At 43.9% G+C, this 23,098-nt stretch overlaps 1 protein-coding gene across 3 annotated transcripts in view; it reads right to left on the bottom strand.

The window, feature by feature from the left end:
- The window catches only part of RALY (RALY heterogeneous nuclear ribonucleoprotein), an 89,801-nt gene that overhangs the window by 35,288 nt on the left and 31,415 nt on the right, over positions 1-23,098 (bottom strand). For 2 of the 3 annotated variants that reach the window (XM_055544800.1, XM_055544802.1), the window contains exon 2: positions 13,815-13,897. The gene's annotated coding sequence lies outside the window, so the exon portion shown is untranslated. Of the gene's footprint in view, positions 1-13,814; positions 13,898-18,692; positions 18,853-23,098 lie in introns of those variants that run through there. The other variant, XM_055544801.1, reaches the window with a different exon arrangement.

Genomic DNA, 23,098 nt, shown 5'->3' with positions numbered 1-23,098 from the left:
TACTTCTACCCATTAATATGAACTCTTATGGGACTGGAGAAGAAGCTGAAAGGAAAGAAGAGAAATACTATTTAAAGAGCCTTGAATGTTATGCTAAGGAGACTGGATTTTATTTCAGAGGTTTTATGAGCAGGAAACTGATAGGAAAAAGATATGTATCTTAAAACCTATGGAGCAAAAAAGGAAGTTATATTTCAGGGGCCAACATTGGAGGTAGGTTACCCCCGGGGCCACTGGGATGCAAAGAGGTCACAGAGTTCCACCTGGAGGAAGTTTGTTTTGAGCAGAGTTTTACTCAGAAAAAGGAAGTTATATTTCACTAGCAAAGACAAGTTTGTTGTTGTTGAGTTGTTAAGTTGTATCCCACCCTTTTGTGACCACATGGACTGTAGCCCGCCAGGCTCTTCTGTCTGTGGGATATTCCAGGCAAGAACACTGGAGTGGGTTGCCATTTCCTTCTCCAGGGGAACTTTCTGACCCACGCAGTAGGTACCAAGTCTACTCCACTGGCAGGTGGATTCTTTACCACTGAGCCACGAGGGAACCCAGGGAGGCAAATTAGTGGGGAGGCAAATTAGTTAACAATTAAAAAGTCAGTGAGAGAGGATTAAAATCTGGCCTTGGATGATAGCACTGGGGATGAGAAAAGCATAACAGCTGACACAAAAACTCATAATGAAAGCCGGTGCCTACTTTGCCCGAGTAAAACTCTGCTCAAAACAAACTTCCTCCGGGTGGAACTCCGTGACCTCTTTGCATCCAAGATGGTCCCAGGGGTAACCAGAAACAGGGAAAAAAGTCTCCATGACTGGGTGAAGGGGAAGAAGCAAGTCTAAGATTAGCAAAGGTCAAACTCCAAGCCAGTGACCAAGGTTGTAGGAGACAGGTTAAGGTCCTGCTGATGGCTGCCAGCTGCAGAAGCTTCAGGAAAGAAGTTGGGTCTGTGCCCTGAGCAGAAAGATGCCTTCCTGAGTTGGAAGAGCTCTGACCAGCTTTAATGCCAGAGACTCTGATCATGTTCAGCGGTGTTTTGTTAAGGAAAATTATTCAAAAACTGGAAGTAAGGCCAAAAGAAAACTGTGTGACCCTTACAGTCATGTTAGGACTTCTTTTAGTATGCATCTGAGAGTCACACGATACTCTTGGAGAAGAGAATTTTGTTGGACTTACTGTTCACAAATAGGGCCCAATGCCAAGTTACAGGTTAATGTATAGAAAACTGAGAAAGTGCAATTTTTTTAAGTATAGAAGACAACATGAAATGTTACGTTTTCATTAGGACATTAATTTTGGATCTCATTTAGTAACCTCATTTTAATCCTTCTTCCACTACCAACATAAATCCAGTTTCTCAGCAATTCTCGTTCTGCTAGTTCCCACAATGAGTTAAAGACAACTTGACACACGCTCACCACGTGGATGAGAATTATGCCCTGACATGGTACACACATCCACAGGCCTGCCCACCTATCTCATAGGAATCAGATGCCAGGAGGCAAAAGACACCTGACATCTAGGTACAGAATGTTAGTGAAAGGGAACATGTGTTCACTTATGAAATGACATGAAGTTCAGTGTTGCAAAGAGGGCACAAGGCTGAGCGTAAGACCTGCCACTAATTCACTGTGTAACCTTGGGCCTATTACTGCCCTGTGCTGGGCCTCAATTTCACAATTATAAAATGGGAAAGCTGACCGAGGTCAGTGTTGTTTTATTGCAACCCTGCAGGTTGATGTCAGATGCCTAAGGCTGTTTCTGAGGAGGGTAAGGGGGAGGCTGGACCAGTGGCCTCTGGGGCCACCATTACCACTTCTAACAGAGCAGCTCTGTTTGAGACATTGAACTATGTGTTTAAATAAAGGACTTCTCAAAAAAACTGGCAACTGTTAAGATCTCTTCCTACTGGCCATAAAATCCCATCATTTTATGGCAAATGATCTTGGGGAAAATATCTCCTGTCTTAGCCTACACTTAAAAACGTATCATTTAGAAGAGGGTCTCATTAAGAAGGCCCTAGCAGCTGAGTAGGAAGGAGTGAGGCAGGGGACCAGTGGGCAGAGGAGGGCTCTCAGAAAAGGGCAGAGACTAAAGACCTCCTCCTTTTGCAAATGAAGACTGATGGGGACCCAAGGCCACAGACAAGAACTCTTTCAGGAGGGCTTAGACTCACTGACCTTATCAAGACTAAGGATGTGGACTCTAGCCCCTGACTCTGCCAAATAAAGGAAGATGCCTTCAGTTTCCTTATACAAGGAAGGAAGGATCTCTATAAGGCACTTTGTAAACTGAAAAGTGATGACAGGTTTCAAGACCTATTAGAGCAATCTTCCTAACTCTTTTATATATGTATGCCTCTGCCTCCTCTCTTGCCAGGTCCCTGAAGGAAGCTCATCACACTTGAGATACTCACACCCCCTGCATTTCAGAGTTGGGCATACAAGGGGCTCATTACTTGAGTATTCCACTCATTCCACTTTGAAAATGACAAGGACACTTCTTACTAGAGAATCCACATTCCATGTTGAAGATGGAAACCTGGCCTCTCACTTAGTGATCGGACCTCTGGGCCACACACTTGGATCCTAGAGAACTTGGTAGAGTACCTTGCCTCTACCTGAGGCAAAGTAGAGCAGAAGAAATTAATGGGAAAATGCACTGAAGGCATGGAGATATTCCCAATTGCCAATTTCTAAAGCCACCGAATCCCCTTTTCTGGGCATTCATGAACACTTTACCCTCCTGGAAAGGCAGAGGCCAGAGGCAGTATGATACTCAGGAAAGAGCTTACTGTACTAAACGCATGGGGTCTATGGAGGCAGGAGGACCTGAGTTCAAACACCAGCTCTTTCACAGACTAGGTAGATGACCTCTGACAAGTTCATTTACTTCACTGAGCCTCAGCTTTTCCTTCTGGGGCTATTTATAACTTAAGGAGTTACTAAGATTAACAAAGATAGTTTTAATGTAAAGCACCTATCACAATACCTGGCACATAGTAGGCACTCAATACACATGACCTCCTTCAAGAGGGAAAGAACCAATAGCAAAAGATGACTGAAGAGATTCACATGACAGGTGGGGGTGGGGGGAACCTAGGGGCCAAACCCCAGCCAGCAGCAGATCAGAGCTGTGAGTGGCTCAGAATGGGAATGGGCTGATTTGGAGAGTCTGTTGTGCTATTCTAAGAGCATCTGGATCCTGTATCAGCCAAAGCAAATCAAACAGGAGTACTTGTGAAGAGCTTGTTTCTAAAACAAGTGCAGGCTGTGTTATTGACACACACCCCAGGGGAACTGAGAAGACTGTTGGCAGAGATGTTAAGAAAGCTGACATGCTTTCAGTTCCAATCTTTGCTACTACATACGTAGCTGACCTTGGCTCTAGAGGACAAGAAAACTCTGGACAAGAGACAGAGATTCTGGCCTGAGCTTGACTCTGAGCAGGTGATATCATCTCTCAGGCCTGTTTGTTTCTTTTCCAAATAATAACAATTCTTTATGTGCCTACTCTCTTATCACTATCCTCATTTTCAGATGCTGATACTATGGCTCAGAGAGATTAAGTTAATTACTGGCAGGAATTTGAAGTCAAAGTCTGCTGTCAAAGCCAGCATGCAGGATATCAGTTGCCCAACAAGAGATCAAACTCATGCCCCCTGCATTGGGAATGTGGCCTCTCAACCACTGAACTGTCAGGGAAGTCCCTTAGTAGTCTTTCTACTCTATTGCATCATCTTTCAGTGTTAAATGAGGGGGTCAGACCAGGTGGACCAAGGCATTTCTGGACTTGAAAGTTGTATGATTCATAGTGGCTTGAAACAGTGGTTTCAAGAGCATTCTAAATATTACTCTAGTGCTAGCCTGGCAAGTTAAGAAGCCTTCTGTAAATGAAATCCTCAACACCCAGGGCACAAGCTGGATACAAACTAACATGAGAGCCAGAAGAGAGCAGATGATGAAATTTTAGGAAGCCCTAAAAGGCCCCTGGAGAATACACCGCCTAATTCATTTTACAGATGGGGATATGGAGGCTAAAAAAAGAGAAACAGCTTCACGGCAACACCCAGAAAGCAGGTAACAGACCATAAGCTGGGCTCTGTGTCTCATGGTCTCTCTCATACTTGATAACAACTCAGTCTCCAACCTTCTAGGCCATTCTGATTTTATCATTGTTTTCTTCACCCTCCCCACTTCCCCCAAATGTTGAGAGATAGGCTACTGCCCCTGCAGGCAACTCCCAGACACTTCTCATCATACTCAGATAATGACTAACTGTCCCTGTTGAAGCCTTAAGCAGGACTGAAGGTGAGCCTCCCCTTTTGCCCCACCCCCGACTCCTTTTTTGAACCACAGACCAAGTGCCTTTGGAGGCAAAGAACTGGAAGAGATACACCACCAATTATAGAACACCTTTCTGCTTCATTCCCTCTTTTTGGAGCTGAGGAAACTAAGGTACAGAGATATTAAATACTTCCCAAGGTTGAGTTAGTAGAAATATAAGAACCTGGGTCACAATACTCACTTTCTACTACAATATGACACAACACGTAATATCAGAATGTATTTCAACCACCAGTGGCTTGAACACCAATCCAAGCCAGGCGTTTTTTTCATCATCTCCTATTAGCACCACAATAACTGTATAGGCATTCCTCCCATTTTGCAGAAGAGAAAACTACAGCTCAGAGAGGTTAGTCACATAGGAAATGAATGTCCCAGCAAATTCAAATCTTTGGCTTTATAGCTTCCTCTCTTTCCCCAGCAGCATGTAGCCTGAGATTTTCAAGATTTACAATGGTGGGAAAGATGCAGTTAATTAAATTTCCTGAAGACCAGTTATAACGTAGATAACATTGTCTCTTGCCCTAAGCACTTAAGTAAAATAACTCTTGACATATTATGCTAACTGGGGGCATGGGGAGGGAGATGAAGGTAGAGGGTTAACAGTAGAGACCCAGATAACACAAAATAATGGATAGTTTAAAAGAAGCAATTTCTGCTTTTGTGTTAATGTGATCTTTTGTAGAATACTTTAGGGGCTTTTTTCCGCATCTGCCCCATTAAGTCGTAAGTCCCTTTTTTCCATGTCCTACTCATCTCATGATTCCGGCATCACATCTGCTGATGGACCTTGGCTTCCTGATTTATGATTTCCCAGCTTGAGTTTTTGATCTCTTGGCCTTATTTTTAAGCTCAGATCCTACCTCTCTGCCACAGTCAATGGCCTTAAAATTTCCCTCTAGTAGCTGCCAGTCCCTCCTCTGTCAAGTTTGTTGCTCCAGCGGGACAGAAAGATCCTCTTTAATCTTCATGAAAATTGGGGAAGGAGGGGAACACAGGGCCTAACGGGACCCAGAGTCTTTTGCATACTACTCCTTCCCTCTAAGTGAGCTTGACCTTCCTGTTTCCTATGACAGTAACCCTCAAGAAAGCCAGCTGCCTCTGGAACCAAAGTAATAAAATGTGGGCAAAATTCCTGAATGGGGAGAGAAGAGAGATAGCTGCATCTAAGCTGAACTGCGCTCAGGGCTTCACTCAAGAGTTTCTCCACAGAAACCCCTGGAAGCCATTGGATAATTACACTGGCAGACAATGAACCCCCGCTTTACATTAAGCTGCAAAATCCACTTTGGTCAACTGTTCATGACCCACACCTTGAAGGGCAATAGTGTACTGCCACTGCTCCTGCCCCTTCTCAGACTGTTCCAGTCCCTAGGACCATAATTACTAACATTAACAGTCCCTTACATGCATATAGTATCTAACAGTTTCATACAGCACTTATTTGAAATGCATCTTTCACGGCTGCTGGATAGAAACTGTTATTTCATGTCTACAGATGAGGACGTGAGAAATAGATTCAAGGGATTGGATCTGATAGACAGAGTGCCTGATGAACTATGGATAGAGGTTCGTGACACTGTACAGGAGACAGGGATCAAGACCATCCCCAAGTAAAAGAAATGCAAAAAAGCAAAATAGCTGTCTGAAGAGGCGATACAAATAGCTGTGAAAAGAAGAGAAATGAAAAGCAAAGGAGAAAAGGAAAGATACACCCATTTGAATGCAGAGTTCCAAAGAATAATAGCAAGGAGAGATAAGAAAGCTTTCCTCAGTGATCAATGCAAAGAAATAGAAGAAAACAATAGAATGGGAATGACTAGAGATCTCTTCAAGAAAATAAGAGATACCAAGGGAACATTTCATGCAAAGATGGGCTCAATAAAGGACAGTAATAGTACAGACCTAACAGAAGCAGAAGATATTAAGAAGAAGTGGCAAGAATACACAGAAGAACTGTACAAAAAACATCTTCCCAACCCAGATAATCATGATGGTATGATAACTCACCTAGAGTCAGACATCCTGGAATGCGAAGTCAAGTGGGCCTTAGGAAGCATCATTATGAACAAAGCTAGTGGAGGTGATGGAATTCCAGTTGAGCTGTTTCAAATCCTAAAAGACGATGCTATGATGCTGTGAAAATGCTGCACTCAATATGCCAGCAAATTTAGAAAACTCAGCAGTGGCCACAAGACTGGAAAAGGTCAGTTTTCATTCCAATCCCAAAGAAAGGCAATGCCAAAGAATGCTCAAACTACCGCACAATTGTACTCATCTCATATGCTAGTTAAGTAATGCTCAAAATTCTCCAAGCAGGCTTCAACAATACGTGAACCGTGAACTTGCAGATGTTCAAGCTGGTTTCAGAAAAGGCAGAGGAACCAGAGATCAAATTGCCAACATCCACTGGATCATCAAAAAAGCAAGAGAGTTCCAGAAAAAACATCTATTTCTGCTTTATTGACTATGCCAAAGCCTTTGACTCTGTGGATCACCATAATCTGTGGAAAATTCTTCAAGAGATGGGAATCCCGGAACACCTGACCTTCCTCTTGAGAAATCTGCATGCAGGTCAGGAAGCAACAGTTAGGACTAGACATGAACCAACAGACTGGTTCCAAATAGGAAAAGGAGTATGTCAAGACTGTATATTGTCACCGTGCTTATTTAACTTATATGTAGAGTACATCATGAGAAACACTGAGCTGAAGGAAGCACAAGCTGGAATCAAGATTGCCGGGAGAAATATCAATAACCTCACATATGCAGATGACAGCACCCTTATGGCAGAAAGTGAAGAGAAACTAAAGAGCCTCTTGATGAAAGTCAAAGAGGAGAGTAAAAAAGTTGACTTAAAGCTCAACATTCAGAAAACGAAGATCATGGCATCTGGTCCCATCACTTCATGGGAAATAGATAGGGAAACAGTAGCTGACTTTATTTTTCTGGGCTCCAGAACCACTGCAGATGGTGACTGCAGCCATGAAATTAAAAGATGCTTACTCCTTGGAAGGAAAGTTATGACCAACCTGGACAGCATTAAAAAGCAAAGACACTACTTTGCCAACAAAGGTCCGTCTAGTCAAGGCTATGGTTTTTCCAGTAGTCACGTATGGATGTGCGAGTTGGACTATATAAAGAAAGCTGAGCACCAAAGAACTGATGCTTTTGAACTGTGGTGTTGGAGAAGACTCTTCAGAGTCCCTTGGACTGCAAGGAGATCTGACCAGTCAATCCTAAAGGAAATCAGTCCTGAGTATTCACTGGAAGAACTGACGTTGAAGCTGAAAACTCCAATACTTTGGCTACCTGATGTGAAAAAAACTGACTCATTTGAAAAGACCCTGATGCTGGGAAAAATTGAAGCCAGGAGGAGAAGGGGACGACAGAGGATGAGATGGTTGGATGGCATCACCGACTCAACAGACATGAGTTTGAGTAAACTCCGGGAGTTGGTGATGGACAGGGAAGCCTGGACCCCACTCCAGTACTCTTGCCTGGAAAATCCCATGGACAGAGGGGCCTGGAGGGCTGCAGTCCATGGGGTCGCTAGGAGTCGGACACAACTGAGCAACTTCACTTTGTTTTTTCACTTTCATGCACTGGAGAAGGAAATGGCAACCCACTCCAGTGTTCTTGCCTGGAGAATCCCAGGGACGGGGGAGCCTGGTGGGCTGCCATCTATGGGGTCGCACAGAGTCGGACAGGACTGAAGCAACTTAGCAGCAGCAGCAGGGAAGCCTGGCATGCTGCAGGCCATGGGGTCGCAAAGAGTTGGACACGACTGAGCGACTCAACTGAACTGAACTGGACATTGAGGAAACTTTTAAGGGCCACAAATAAGTACCCTCATTTTTAATCGTACTTATTTGGTATCTGCCTTTAAGCCTTGTATCTTTGATGCAATCAAATTTCTGCTTAGAATCTCAGTCATTAACAGAAACCTGGTAAGGCTTCCAAAGCCATCTGTCTCTGAAGTCTGTGAGGTGGGCCGTGGTCTCCTCTAGCTCTGTATCAGGCAAAATCTCCTAGGAAAGTGAAGAAAGCTTGGTTTTCCACGTATCACATCACTACCGAGTAAACTGTCCCCATCTAAGGCCTGCCCCAGCCAGCATGGGGGCACACACCCTTTGTATGAGGGTGAGGGATCTCAGGCCCACCCACACAAATCTCAGGTGGTGGTGGGGCACCTGGGGCAGGCAGGATCCAGGCTGCTGTGTGCTATGGGTCAAGCCCTAGACCCCTTCTTCCTACTGGTGGCGCAACACTGTGGACCACCTGTCTCCCCCACTGTGTCTGAGTCAGGCCCTCCCTGAAGCTCCAGATAGTTCTCCAGAGACTACTACTGAGGAGCATGTGACAGTCTGCAGGTCAGTCATGCCTGAAGAAGAGTTTCATTTCGGATGCGAGTGCCTTAAAAAAGTAACTTAAGACTTGAGAAACTAGAAAAAGAACAAACTAAATCCAAAGCAAGCTAAAGTTAGGAAAAACAAATATTAAAGTAAGAGATCAGTGGAACAGAAAAACAATGAAACCAAAAGCTGGTTCTTTGAAAACAATCAACAAAATTAAACCTTCAGTAAGGCTGACCAAGAGAAAAACAGAGAAAATACAAATTGCCAAAATCAGAAATGAAAAAAGGGTTATCACCTTCTAGAGTTAAAAAAGATTATAAGGCAATACTATGAACAACTTTAAGCCACAAAATTAAACAACTTAGATGAAGGGGACAAATTCCTAGACACACACAAATTATCGACACAAAAGAAAAAAAACAACAACAGTACATCTGAGTAGACCTATCATGAGAATTTTTGAATTAGTAATTAAGAATCTTCCAGCAGAGAAAAGTTCAGGTCCACATGGCTTATTCTATCAAACATTTAAAATCAAAGACTTCCCTGGTTGTTCAGTGGTTAAGAATCTGCCTGTCAATGCAGGGAACTTGAGTTCAGCACCTGGTTCAGAAAGATTCCACATGCCTCAGGGCCACTAAGCCCATAAGCCTTAACTACTGAGCCCAGGTGCCTAGAGCCCGTGCTCCAGAAGGAGAGAAGCCCATGCACCACAACTAGAGAAAGACCAAGTGCAGCGACAAAGGTCCAGCGCAGCCGAGAATAATTAAAGTAAGAAATATGTTTCTAAAAAATTCAAACAAGAAATCACAATCCTTCACAAACTCTCCCAGAAAACAGAGGGAAGACTCTCCAGCCTAAGAGACCAGTATTACCCTGACACCAAAACCAAAGACATAACGAGAAAACCAGTGACCGACATCTCTCATGAATACAGGCAAAAATCTTCAACAAAATATTAGTAAACCAAATCAAGACCATACAAAAAGGATTATACACTATAGCCAAGTGGGATTCATTCCAGGAATGATGTTGGTTTAATATCCAAAAATCAATTATCATAGTGCCATGTTAGTAGAATAAAGGATAAAAAACCACACAAACAAAATTCAACATCCATCCATAATAAAACCTCTGAAAAAAGTAGAAATAGAGAACTTACTTAGCCTGATAAATAGAAGTCTACCAAAAAGCCCTTCAGCAAACATCATACTTACTGGTATCACACTTAAGTACTCAGAAAGACTGAATCCCTTCTCTTTAAAACTGGGAACAAGGTAAGAGTGTGTTTTCACCAATTCTGTTCAACAACATATTGGAGGTCCTGGCCGATACAATCATGCAGAGGGATTTTTTTTTTTTTTAATGGATGTTAGATTATGTCATTCACCTACTCAAAAATGTCCAGCAGCTTCCTGTTTCGCTGAGAATAAAGCCCCACGTGATCTGAGTCCTTGTCTACCCTTGTGACTTCTCCATAATCCACTCCTCCTATTGCTCAATTCATCTCTAGCTACACTGGCCTCCTTTGTTCCTCAAAACATTAAGCATGCTCCTGTTTCAGGGCCTCCAAACTTACTGAACTCTATGCCTGGCATGTTATTCCCCAAGATATACACACAGTTCACACTACTGCATCTTGTACATATTTCTGTACAGATTTTATTTTCTCACGGAGGCCTTCTCTCATCACATGGTCCCTCCCTATTCCCTTTTCCTGCTTTATTTTTCTTCATACATATTCATTTGTTTATATTCCACTAGAATTTAGGCTACAGGAGAGAAAACTATTTTCTTCACTGCTACATTTCAAACACTTGAAACTGTGCCTGGCACATAGTGGACACTCAATAAATAGGCACTGAATGAATGGATATCTTTAAAAGGAAAAGACATTCATATTCAAGAGAATGAATAAAGGCAGGGTTGGGGCCGGGGGGTGGAGGGAACAACTGTCCCAAGAGGCTGGGAAGGACTGAGGTTTTAGGCCACGGCTGAAGAGTCAGTGCAGAATAATAGAAAAAACTTGGCTTTTTAGAACCAGATTCTTCTAAATTCTAAGTTTATTAGCTCTTCCAGTCACTGCCTGTGTGTCCCTCTCTGCTGCTGCTGCTAAGTCGCTTCAGTCGTGTCAGACTCTCTGCGACCCCACAGACGGCAGCCCACCAGGCTCCCCCGTCCCTGGGATTCTCCAGGCAAGAACACTGGAGTGGGTGTGTCCCTCTCTAAGTCTCTATAATTTATAAAATGAGAATATCACCACCTACCTTTCAAGGTGTGATGAAAACAAAATCAATTTATGTAGAGCATTCAATATAGTATCTGATACTATAGAAGACACTGCAAATAATTAAACATTCTTTGATACTACTGGCCTTCAAGAACTACCTTAAAAATTACCTAGCCCTACCTTACTGAAGTGTACAGATGTCTACAGGGCTATTGCCCTTAAAGTATGGCCTTCATACCCATTTTAACTTTTCTGCCTTATCATTCTTCTTTTATACCTCCCTTACAGTTGGCTTTCAGCTCTCACCTCTGCTGCTGCTAATATAGCAGCTCCTCCTCCCCTTTATATGCCCTGTACTTAATCTTCTGGGGGTTCAGAAACCAGATTGTTAAGCTTGTTACAACAACACATAAAAATAGGAATAAATTAGCACTGTGCAAGGTATGACACATGCTTTGCTACATTTTTTTTTTTAGCTGGATTCTGGAAAATTGAGGATGTTAGATAAATAAGCTATTATATGTGTATTAGTATATTACACAGTTTTTTACATGGAACCATTCATATTTTCAGAGAAGGCAACGGCACCTCACTCCAGTACTCTTGCCTGGAAAATTCCATGGATGGAGGAGCCTGGAAGGCTGCAGTCCATGGGGTCGCTGAGGGTCGGACACGACTGAGCAACTTCACTTTCACTTTTCACTTTCATGCACTGGAGAAGGAAATGGCAACCCACTCCAGTGTTCTTGTCTGGAGGATCCCAGGGACGGGGGAGCCTGGTAGGTTGCCGTCTATGGGGTCGCACAGAGTCTGACACGACTGAAGCGACTTAGCAGCAGCATTCGTATTTTACAAGAATCAACAATGGAACTACTTCGCAGGGCAGCTGTCATAAGAACAATAAAATCCAAGCTTGATGCCCAGGCCATGTAAAGGCCAGAAGCTAAAGAACATTAGATTAACCAAGACAAAAAGAGATGACAGCAAGTGTCTGGAGATTTAGAAAAGGAGGGAAGGTTGGTCAAAGCAGATTTCCAGGAGCCTCAGGTGGGGGGCACAGATCCCTCTGTGCACCCTCAGGCGGGCAGCGGGAAGAAAAGAATGTCCCTTACTACAGAATACGAAGAGAGTATGAAGACCTCTATCACTGGCCAAGGACAAGAGAAATGGTGGGAAAAGTGAAATGATCACGGCCTCTGATAGGATATGAGGCTACAGTATACATGAGTTTTTCACTAACAGTAGTGAGGGGTGGCAGTAGGTGGGGAACCCAGGGCCAAAATAGGAATAGCCCTCCTGGTCTAAGATAACAGAAGGTAACAAAGCAACATCACAGTGGAAGCAGTCAGTGAATACAGACACATGCTGTGGATGGACTCCTGAAAACAACCATAATATCTGTACTGGCAGTGGACTTGGAGCCAGGCTGTGAGAGTGCATTTAAACCTGTACTCCGCAGACTACACACTGCAAATGATGGCTGCCAATGCTGCCTGGTTCTGTCTCTGTGCCCTGGAAAGACTGAATTTGTGGAACTTTTCAACTTTTTTCTGGTAGGGCATGCAGCAGGAGGAGAGGAAGAAAAGGGCATGGGAGAAAATTTACAGTGTGGATTTCCAAGGCAAAGCCTTCCCTTTTGCCTTTGGGGAGCAGGGTGGCTAAAGATCAGGGACTGAGATGCCAGAGACACCTGTAACGCTTTCTTCTCACTTCTCTCACTTCAGTTTTTACAATTCGCAAAGCTTTCCAACTTGCATTTCCCATTTGATTCTCTACAACACCCTATATGGTTGATATACACAAAATAAACATGTGAAGGTACATGGAGGCACTCTAACAACTTAAAAATAGGCAAACAGATTATCCAAAGGTTAACTATTGAGAGAGACAATAAATCCCCAGGTTTTCTAACTACAAGTCAGCTCACCAGGTCCCTGTCTATGCTAGCCCAAGTGCTCATGGGGTCCCAAGTGTTACAGATGTTTTCTTCTCCATCCACTCATATTTAAGCCTGGGTCTCCACCTGCTTGGAGGCTCTTCCTTCCAGCCTCTTGGCCCACCTCACTAAAAATGTCCTTGCTCAGAAGGGACCCCCACCTCTTGCCTGCCTTGCTGGGCCTTTCAAATAACTAGGCCTCCTTCCTGAACCCCTAAGAAGGTCTGTCTTCTTGAATTTTATAAGAAAAATCATGATTCCAAGGAAATTAGCAGTCCAAGGAAAGCATGCCAAGTCAGAGAGAATGGTATTCACAGACTGACCTGGATTCTAAGATCAGCTTTATGGATTTCCAGGCGTAAACCCTGTGTATATTACTTCAGTTTCCTAAGCCTCAATTTCCTCATCTATAAAATGGGATTTTATATAGTATAAATGAGATCCATAACACAACTGATTCTTAATATGTTGATTTCCCATCTTATTTCACCATCTGCAGTCTTCCTTCTAAATTTTGTTGGACTTTCCCTTCACAAAGCCCCACTCTAACTCTCCATCCCCAGCTCCACTGATGATCCATATTCTGCAGGACTGATAAAAACCACAGGATTTCCCAAAACCGAGTCTGGGCTTGGTAGGTCACACTCAAGACTGAAATCAGAAAAGTCTATGAAGGACTATGAAGTCATGTTAAGAGAGTTTGTGGGAGAATGGGTTTAGCCAGGTCCAGGATACCACGCAGCAGAAAGTAGCAGGCAGAAGCCAGAAGGAATTGAGCGTGCTTTTGCTTTATTCATGGCAAGTGATCCCAGACTGTCTGCCTATGACAGTCTCTTAGGCATGGAGTAGGAGAGTAATTACCTGTAAGTTATCTGTACTAAGGGTAAAAATAAGCCCCAAACTAGTCACTCTGTATCTTGGCCCAAGCTTGCCCAGGTACCCTCACTCACCAGTATCAAGGCTGAGCTCAGCCGGCAAGTTCTTCTTTTGTGTTACAGGGTCAGCACCAACTGCCTCAGGGAAGAGGGCTCACCTAGAACAGAGAGAAGTCAGTCAGGGTCTTGCTCAAAACAGGCCTGAGCTTAGGTCAATGCATGCATTTGAAGTTCCTGCCCTTACAGGTCTTGCAACCTAGCAAAAAACAGGTTAATAAACAGTTTTAGGTTGTGCTAAGGGCTATAAAGAAAAATAAAGCAGAGCAAGGAAAGAAAGAACGACTATGAGTGAAATGAGGTCTATTTTAGATAAAAGTCAAGAAGACTTCTCCAAGAAGCAGTCACTAGACAGAGACCCAAGTAAGGGGGTGAGATCTGCAAAGATCAGAGGAAGAGAGCTTCAGAAAGGGGAAATAAACACAAAAGCCCTGAGGCAATAATGGGCAAGAGGAAGCTTGTTACACTACGAACAAGAAAGTCTACAGAACTAGAATGTAGTGATGGAAAGAAAGAGGTTCCCCTCCAGGCTTCCAAAACCTAGAACCCAGATGGGGGAAACTTCCAAGCACTATGAGGCTGACTTCAGTTTTCTCCACTTACCCCGTCCTCTGTTGGGACAGAGAAACTCCTATATATTACTTGGAATGTGGGGTAGAAATGACTGGGGTAAAGAGAATAGTAGCACAGTGCCAAGCCTTGTTGTAAACACTTTGGTTATATTAACTCATTAAATCTTTACAAACTCTTGTAAGGTTGGTGTGATATTACATTCTTCACTTTTTCTAAGGGAAAACAGATACAGAGATGATAAGTAAATTTGCCCCATGTCACACAGCTAATAGATGGCAGACTTGGGACTTCAACCTGAGTTCAACCTCCAGGGCTTGCCTTCTTAATCACACATTATACCACTTCTCAAAAAACAGAAGAAAAAAGACAGAAAACGCATGCTCTAGTCCTGGCTGACATGACTCAGAGCCCTCATTTATACCCGACCCTGGGATACTCTCCATTTACTTGCAGTCCAGGCTTTTTACTAAACACCAGTTGACTCCTGAGTCCTTCAGCCAGGTAGTTCCAGAGGATTCTGTGAGCACAAAGCTATGAAAATCACCACCACCACAACAGTCATTTAACTGCCATTAACATTTAACGCACACTTTGAAATCATCTAGGTACTGGGTTAAGCACTTTACATGTACTATTTTATTTACAAGAAGGAATGACAGCCATTCCAAGAAGGATTGCTTCAGGATCTCATTATCTCCTGCCTGCACTGCTGGAATATTTCTTAGAATTTACTGACATTACAAGGACAGGCTGTTAAGAGTAGCCTCTTCCCTGGTCTCTCTTTCACTAGTCTTCCCCCACGCCTTCTACTCCGATCTATTGGAGCCCACACTTTCCCCTGCTCAAAAAAATGGCATGGCTCCCAATCACCTCAGCCTTGCTCTCTAGACTCTTACACCACGGGTCTGGTCATCATTTACGACTGTGGGCCTTCCAGTTACCATATTTTATCCATGTTGTTGTCTCACCTGGAATGACTCTCTTCATTTATTCATATTCAAATTCATCTTAATCTTCAAGGCCTAGCAAGTAGGTGAAGTTATCCTGAACCCTTCCTCTCCTCTCTGTTGTGTTCTTGAAAATACCTCTGGCTGTGACTACAATCAAAGCTCTGTCCTCACCATCCACTAAGGCTTCAGAACAGTTCCTCTGTTTTTCTTCCGTGTAAACATTACTACTGCTTCTAGATGATGAAGACCTAGTCAGTTAAGATTTCTGTTCAAATTTCTACTACTCTTACTATGGATCTATCTCCTAATAAGAGACCTGAGTTTTAATCTGAGCCTCAGATTCCTTAATTACAAAATCGAGATACAATTCCCATCCTGTCTACAACACAAGGATTTAAGAATCAATGTGATACTGTAACAGGAGAGGAAAGAGGAAGAGTGAAGGTGGGAGACCCAGACAAATCTTTAACAGCTCTTTCTGTCAGCTGCAAATCCTCCCGTCTTCTATCCAATCAATCAAAAAACAATTCCTGGGTCTAGTCAGCCACAGTTTCAACTCTGGGTTGGAGATTATAGCAGATGCAGGGTTGAAAGACAACAAATCTTATCCTTGGGCTCCTAGGAGTCCAGGGCAAGACTGTGTCAACTTCCTACAAATATACTAAGAATATTAGGCAGGCTATGGAAAACAGTATGCAGGTTCTTAAAAACTAAAACACAGTTACTGTATGATCCCACTCCTGGGCATATATCCAGAGAAAACTCTTAATTCAAAAAGATACACACTCCCCAATGTCCATAGCAGCACTATTTACAACAGCCAAGACATGAAAGGTGTGGCTTGTATACACACACACACACGGGAACTTTTTTTTATTTTTTGCTTTTCCTGTTATTTTTTTAAAAATCCAAAACAGGTCAAAAAGAACAATCATTAGAACTTCCCTGGTGACACACTGGGTAAGAATCCACCTGCCAATGCAGATGACACAGGCTGGATCCCTGGTCTGGGAAGATCCAACATGCCATGGAGCACCTAAGCCGGTGCACCACAACTACTGAGCCTGTGAGCTGCAACAAGAGAAGCCACCACAATGAGAAGCCCAGGCACCACAAAGAAGAGTAGCCCCTGCTCACTGCAACTAGAGAGTCTGCATGCAGCAACGAAGACACAGCACAATCAAAAAAAAAAAAAACATCAAGGATACAGGTGCCAGACATAAGGCCAAAGGGTAGATAAGAAAGTATGCCTTCTTCAGAAAGTTTGGAAGACTTGTGTTTTAAAAGCTGGATCTAACATAAATAGCTAGCTGAGTTTTCCATTGATCCAGCTTCCACTGCCCTACCTCCCAACATGGCACAACTGACTTGCCTTGAAGGCCTCGGTTGAAGAACTCCATATACACACAGCCTAGTACAGCAGTACTCAGGTAACTGGAAAGATCTCATCCCACTATGGTCTCATTCCAGACCTGTCTTCATTGTGTGAGTTCTGTCACCTCTTGAAAATATGCCTATGTCACCACAAGACAACACTGAATCTTTACAATGATTAATAAAACCACAATAGAATATTCAGATCAGATCAGATCAGATCAGTCACTCAGTCGGGTCCGACTCTTTGCGACCCCATGAATCGCGGCACACCCAGCCTCCCTGTCCATCACCAACTCCCGGAGTTCACCCAGACTCATGTCCATCGAGTCAGTGATGCCATCCAGCCATCTCATCCTCTGTCGTCCCCTTCTCCTCCTGACCCCAATCCCTCCCAGCATCAGAGTCTTTTCCAATGAGTCAACTCTTCGCATGAGGTGGCCAAAGTACTGGAGTTTCAGTTTTAGCATCATTCCTTCCAAACAAATCCCTGGGCTGATCTCCTTCAGAATGGACTGGTTGGATCTCCTTGCAGTCCAAGGGACTCTCAAGAGTCTTCTCCAACACCACAGTTCAAAAGCATCAATTCTTCGGCGCTCAGCCTTCTTCACAGTCCAACTCTCGCATCCATACATGACCACTGGAAAAACCATAGCCTTGACTAGACGAACCTTTGTTGGCAAAACAATGTCTCTGCTTTTGAATATGCTATCTAGGTTGGTCATAACTTTCCTTCCAAGGAGTAAGCGTCTTTTAATTTCATGGCTGCAGTCACCATCTGTAGTGATTTACTCAGCCATAAAAAAGAATGAAACAGTACCATCTGCAGCAACATGGATGAACCCAGATTATCATACTAGGTGAAATAAGCCAGAAACAAAAATACTGTATGATACCACTTATAAGTAGAATCTAAAATATGATGCAAATGAATATTTGCAAAATAGAAATAGATTCACAGACAAAGAAAACAAACTTATGGTTACCAAAGGGGAAGGGGGGATGTGAGAAGAATAGGAGTTTGGGATTAGCAGATACAAACTATATATAAAATAAACAAGGTCCTATTGTATAACATAGGAACCTATATTCAATATCCTACAATAAATCATATTGGAAAAGAATACAAAAAATACACATTCATATAACTGAATCACTTTGTTGTACACCAGAAACTAATACAAAATAACACAACCTTATAAATCAAATATAAATCAAATCTTAAAAAAAAAAAAAGAATATTACACACAACCTAACAGTTTCAAGAGTGCTATGTATTGTAAAAGTGGTGGGGGGCGGGGGGGTGGGGGGGTGGGGGGTGGTGTGGGAATCAGTCTGACTAGAAGTGGCCTCAGAAGCTTCATTTGAGCAACGGCTTAGGCCAGGCCTTGATGCAGGGTGACAGAAAGACCTGGGCTACTGCTGGACTAGGTGTTATGTTGGCAACCCTCCTGATCCTAATACCCTGTGAAACAAGTGATTCAAGTGAAGCAAGCACTTTATAGCAAAGGTAACTGAATATGGGTCTTCCCTGGTGGCTCAGTGGTAAAGAATCCGCCTGCCAGTGCAGGAGACACAGGTTCAACCCCTAGGTTAGGAAGATCCCCTGGAGAAGGAACCCACTCCAGTATTCTTGCCTGGGAGATCTCATGGACAGAGGAGCCTGGCAGGCTACAGGCCATGGGGTCACAAAAGAGCTGGACAAAATTTAGTGACTAAAACTGAAGATGGGTGAGGAGGCTAAGTGTATCATTCAGTCAAATAGCTGGTAAGCAGCAGAGCTAGGATTTGAACCTAGGTCTGCTTTACTTTACACCAAAGTCTATGTGCTTGCTTCATGATCTGCCTTACTCATGTAGCAACATGAAAGGAAGACCAGATAAACTCTGGAGCTCTTTCTACCTCAAAATCCAATGATTTGAATGGGGGTAGGGGGAGGGGAAGAACTATACAAAAAGATCTTCACAACCCAGATAATCACGATGGTGTGATCACTCACCTAGAGTCAAGCCATCCTGGAATGTGAAGTCAAATGGGCCTTAGGAAGCATCACTACGAACAAAGCTAGTAGACGTGATGGAATTCCAGTGGAGCTATTTCAAATCCTGAAAGATGATGCTGTGAAAGTGCTGCACTCAATATGCCAGCAAATTTGGAAAACTCAGGAGTGGCCACAAGACTGGGAAAGGTCAGTCTTCATTCCAATCCCTAAGAAAAGCAATGCCAAAGAATGCTCAAACTACCGCACAATTGCACTCATCTCATATGCTTGTAAAGTAATGCTCAAAATTCTCCAGGCCAGGCTTCAGCAACATGTGAACCGTGAACTTGCAGATGTTCAAGCTGGTTTTAGAAAAGGCAGAGGAACCAGAGATCAAATTGACAACATCTGCTGCATCATCCGGAGAAGGCAATGGCACCCCACGGAGAAGGCAATGGCACCCCACTCCAGTACTTTTGCCTGGAAAATCCCATGGATGGAGGGGCCTGGTAGGCTGCAGTCCATGGGGTCGCCAAGAGTCGGACACAACTAAGCGACTTCACTTTCACTTTTCACTTTCATGCTTTGGAGAATGGCAACCCACTCTAGTGTTCTTGCCTGGAGAATCCCAGGGACGGGGGAGCCTGGTGGGCTGCCGTCTATGGGGTCACATAGAGTCAGACACGACTGAAGTGACTTAGCAGCAGCAGCAGCAGCAGCTGGATCATCGAAAAGGCAAGAGAGTTCCAGAAAAAACATCTATTTCTGCTTTATTGACTATGCCAAAGCCTTTGACTGGGTGGATCACCATAAACTGTGGAAAATTCTTCAAGAGATGGGAATACCAGACCCCCTGACCTTCCTCTTGAGAAATCTGTACGCAGGTCAGGAAGCAACAGTTAGGACTGGACGTGCAACAACAGACTGGTTCCAAATAGGGAAAGGAGTACATCAAGACTGTATATTGTCACCCTGCTTATTTAACTTATATGCAGAATAGTACACCATGAGAAACACTGGGCTGGAGGAAGCACAAGCTGAAATCAAGATTGCCGGGAGAAATACCAATAACCTCAGATATGCAGATAACACCACCCTTATGGCAGAAAGTGAAGAAGAACTAAAGAGCCTCTTGATGACAGTGAAAGAGGAGAGTGAAAAAGTTGGCTTAAAGCTCAACATTCAGAAAACTAAGATCATGGCATCTGGTCCCATCACCTCATGGCAAATAGATGGGGAAACAGCAGAAACAGTGGCTAACTTTATTTTAGGGGGACTCCAAAATCACTGCAGATGGTGACTGCAGCCATGAAATTACAAGACGCTCACTCCTTGGAAGGAAAGTTATGACCAACCTAGACAGCATATTAAAAAGCAGAGACATTACTTCGCCAGCAAAGGTCCGTCTAGTTAAGGCTATGGTTTTTCCAGTGGTCATGTATGGATGTGAGAGTTGGACTGTGAAAAAAGCTGAGCGCCGAAGAATTGATGCTTTTGAACTGTGGTGTTGGAGAAGACTCTTGAGAGTCCCTTGGACTGCAAGGAGATCCGACCAGTCCATTCTGAAGGAGATCAGTCCTGGGTGTTCATTGGAAGGACTGATGTTGAAGCTGAAACTCCAATACTTTGGCCACCTGATGCGGGGAGCTAACTCATTTCAAAAGACCCTGATGCTGGGAAAGATTGAGGGTGGGAGGAGAAGGGAATGACAGAGGATGAGATGGTTGGATGACATCACTGACTCAATGGACATGGGTTTGGGTGGACTCCGGGAATTGGTGATGGACAAGGAGGCCTGGTGTGCTGTGGTTCATGGGGTCACAAAGAGTCGGACACGACTAAGCGACTGAACTGAACTGACCTGACCCCATGGACTGTAGCCTGCCAGGCTCCTCTGTCTGTGTAATTCTCCAGGCCAGAATACTGAAGGGAGCAGCCATTCCCTTCTCCAGGGTATCTCCCAGATCCAGAGATCAAACCCGGGTCTCTTGCACTGTCAGCAGATTCTTTACCGTCTAACCCACCAGAGAAGCCCCAATGATACATAATAAGTAATAGCAAAAGTACATTTTTCCTTTCTCTTAAGTCTTTTTTATTGTTTGATTCATCTTTTGTGGTACTTAGATGGAAAAAAAAATACCTATCATTGAGTCACTTATGCCAGGCCCAGTAGTCTTGTACAGGTGTGAGAGTTGGGCCATAAAGAAGGCTTGAGTGCCAAACAATTAATGCTTTCAAGTTGTGGTGCTAGGGAAGACTCTTCAGAGTTCCTTGGACAGCAAGGAGATCAAACCAGTCAATCCTAAAGGAAATCAACCCTGAATATTCATTGAAAGGACTGATGCTAAAGCTGAAACTCCAATACTTCAGCCACCTGATGCAAAGAGCTGATTTATTGAAAAAGACCCTGATGCTGGGAAAGACTAAAGGCAGAAGGAGAAGGGGAGGGCAGAGAATGAGATAGTTAGATAGCATCATTGACTCAATGGACATGAATCTGAGCAAACTTTGGGAGACAGTGGACAGAGGAGCCTGGCATGCTGCAGTCCACAGGGCTGCAAAGAGTCAAACATGACTTAGTGACTGAACAACATCCCTACAGAATCCCTGCTGTTTAGAGTACAGCAAACTCCAGGGAATACAGGAAGACTGAAAAGGTGTTTCTGAAGTGACATCTTCCTCGGGATAGAGGAAGGAAAATGGAAGCTAGTTCTCTAGGCCTCCAGGGTGACAACCAAGGCACTAGTGAGCAGTCACAGGACACAATCATAGCGTTAACAGCTCCAGGTCCAGTTAGGCAGGGCTCTCCTGTAGGGAGTCTCAGGCCCATTTCTGCTACCATCAGCACGTGAAGGTGCGCAGCTGCCCAGACAGCAAGGAGTATGAGACTGGCCACAGAGCATACAGTTTTTGTCCCAGGAGCCACATCTGCCAATCTATTTTAGTTCTGTTCAGCCTGCCCCCTAACATCTTGGCCTCAAAACTCTAACTGCCTCAATCTTTGTGAGGTCAGCTCTTCCCAGCCTGGACCAAACCCCAAGGTCTTGCAGTTCCAAACTCCTTCCAAAGACAAGAATACCTGACCTTGACTCTGACTGGCTCTCTTGTGTGTTGCCTATGCCCCGGTATAATAAACCAACTGGCTGTGTTGCTGTGGGGGTTAAAAAGATGACCTCACAACATAATAAAAATGCAGCCAAGTCACAAAATGGCTCAGTAAAACCCTCTTCTACTCCCCAATAAAGACAGGTGTCAGGATGCACAGCATATCACAAAGAGAGGCCTGGGAGGGCAGCTGCTTTCTTAATGACAGGTGACGTTAGGGCTCTCGAGCCCAATTCATGTCCATGTATGAGAACACTATACATGCCATAAATAGATGAAACTCAATCCAGGCAGTCTCTAGGCTCCCTGGAGGAATGTCCAGAGAATACGACAGACATGCGAGACAATCATTCTTGCCTCTGCTTTTCTGGGCAGCTAACAGCATCTCTCCCTCCTCAGTCGAAGCTGTCTCCAGTTTTCCCCTTTTCCTTCCCCGAAAAACCAACCCTGCAGGAATCATCAAGGGAGGCACAAGTAATTACTGTTTTCTTTTCTCCATGCTAATGAGACAGTTGGATGGCTCCCCTTCCCCCTCCGGAGCTGGAAGCGAGAATCTAAGGCTTTACAATCTGTAACCAACAAACCAAAGCTGGGGCCAGAGAGTGCGCTGCAAATGAATGGTATAGAAGATGGCCTTTTGTCCCTGATGAGACCACAGCTGGAAGAGGCCCCACCATTTTACAGAAGGGGTGTTAAGACCAGAATGAGGAGAGAGCTGTCCAAAGTGGTGGAAGGCAAGCAGGCAGTGGCAAGCCCCAAATCAGTCTCCTTACTTCTAACCAGAGCACTTCCCACATCATTCGGACTTCCTATAGTCCGAATGTGGAACCTGGAAATGCACATTTCAAGTTCACACATAAGTTTCCAAATAGGTATTTAGAAAGCAATGACAATGCTCTGCAGAAGTGGATTCAGCCCCAGGACTGGGGCTCTGGGGTGGAAGGCCAGGACCTCAGAGACAATGCCAATTGTACCCCAAATCTTAAGCCACAAGTAGATGGTCAGGCAAAAACACAATCTGTGAATTTTAGTTGAGATTCAGTGTAGTTACATGAAGACTGCAGTTACATGAAGATACCAAGGATGGGGTCAGAACTAACTTTAAGAATGAATTTCAGGCCTGATGGATAAAGGACCACTTTAAAGGAACACTAGGACCTCAGTCAGCTAGTCCAATCCTCGTATTTGACAGATGAAGAAATCACATCTAGCACTATTGGAGGCATCACAGGCAAAGACCCAGGGTGAAGCAGCAGACTGAAAGATGCTATGGCTCAAAGCTAGCCATGACCTGCCTCCTAGCCATGGTCAGAAAAAAA

This window comes from Bubalus kerabau, chromosome 13 (genome assembly GCF_029407905.1).
Source record: "Bubalus kerabau isolate K-KA32 ecotype Philippines breed swamp buffalo chromosome 13, PCC_UOA_SB_1v2, whole genome shotgun sequence".
Classification (NCBI taxonomy): domain Eukaryota; kingdom Metazoa; phylum Chordata; class Mammalia; order Artiodactyla; family Bovidae; genus Bubalus; species Bubalus kerabau.
The sequence above is the reverse complement of the archived record's forward strand: the minus strand, read 5'-3'. Positions and strand labels throughout refer to the sequence as shown.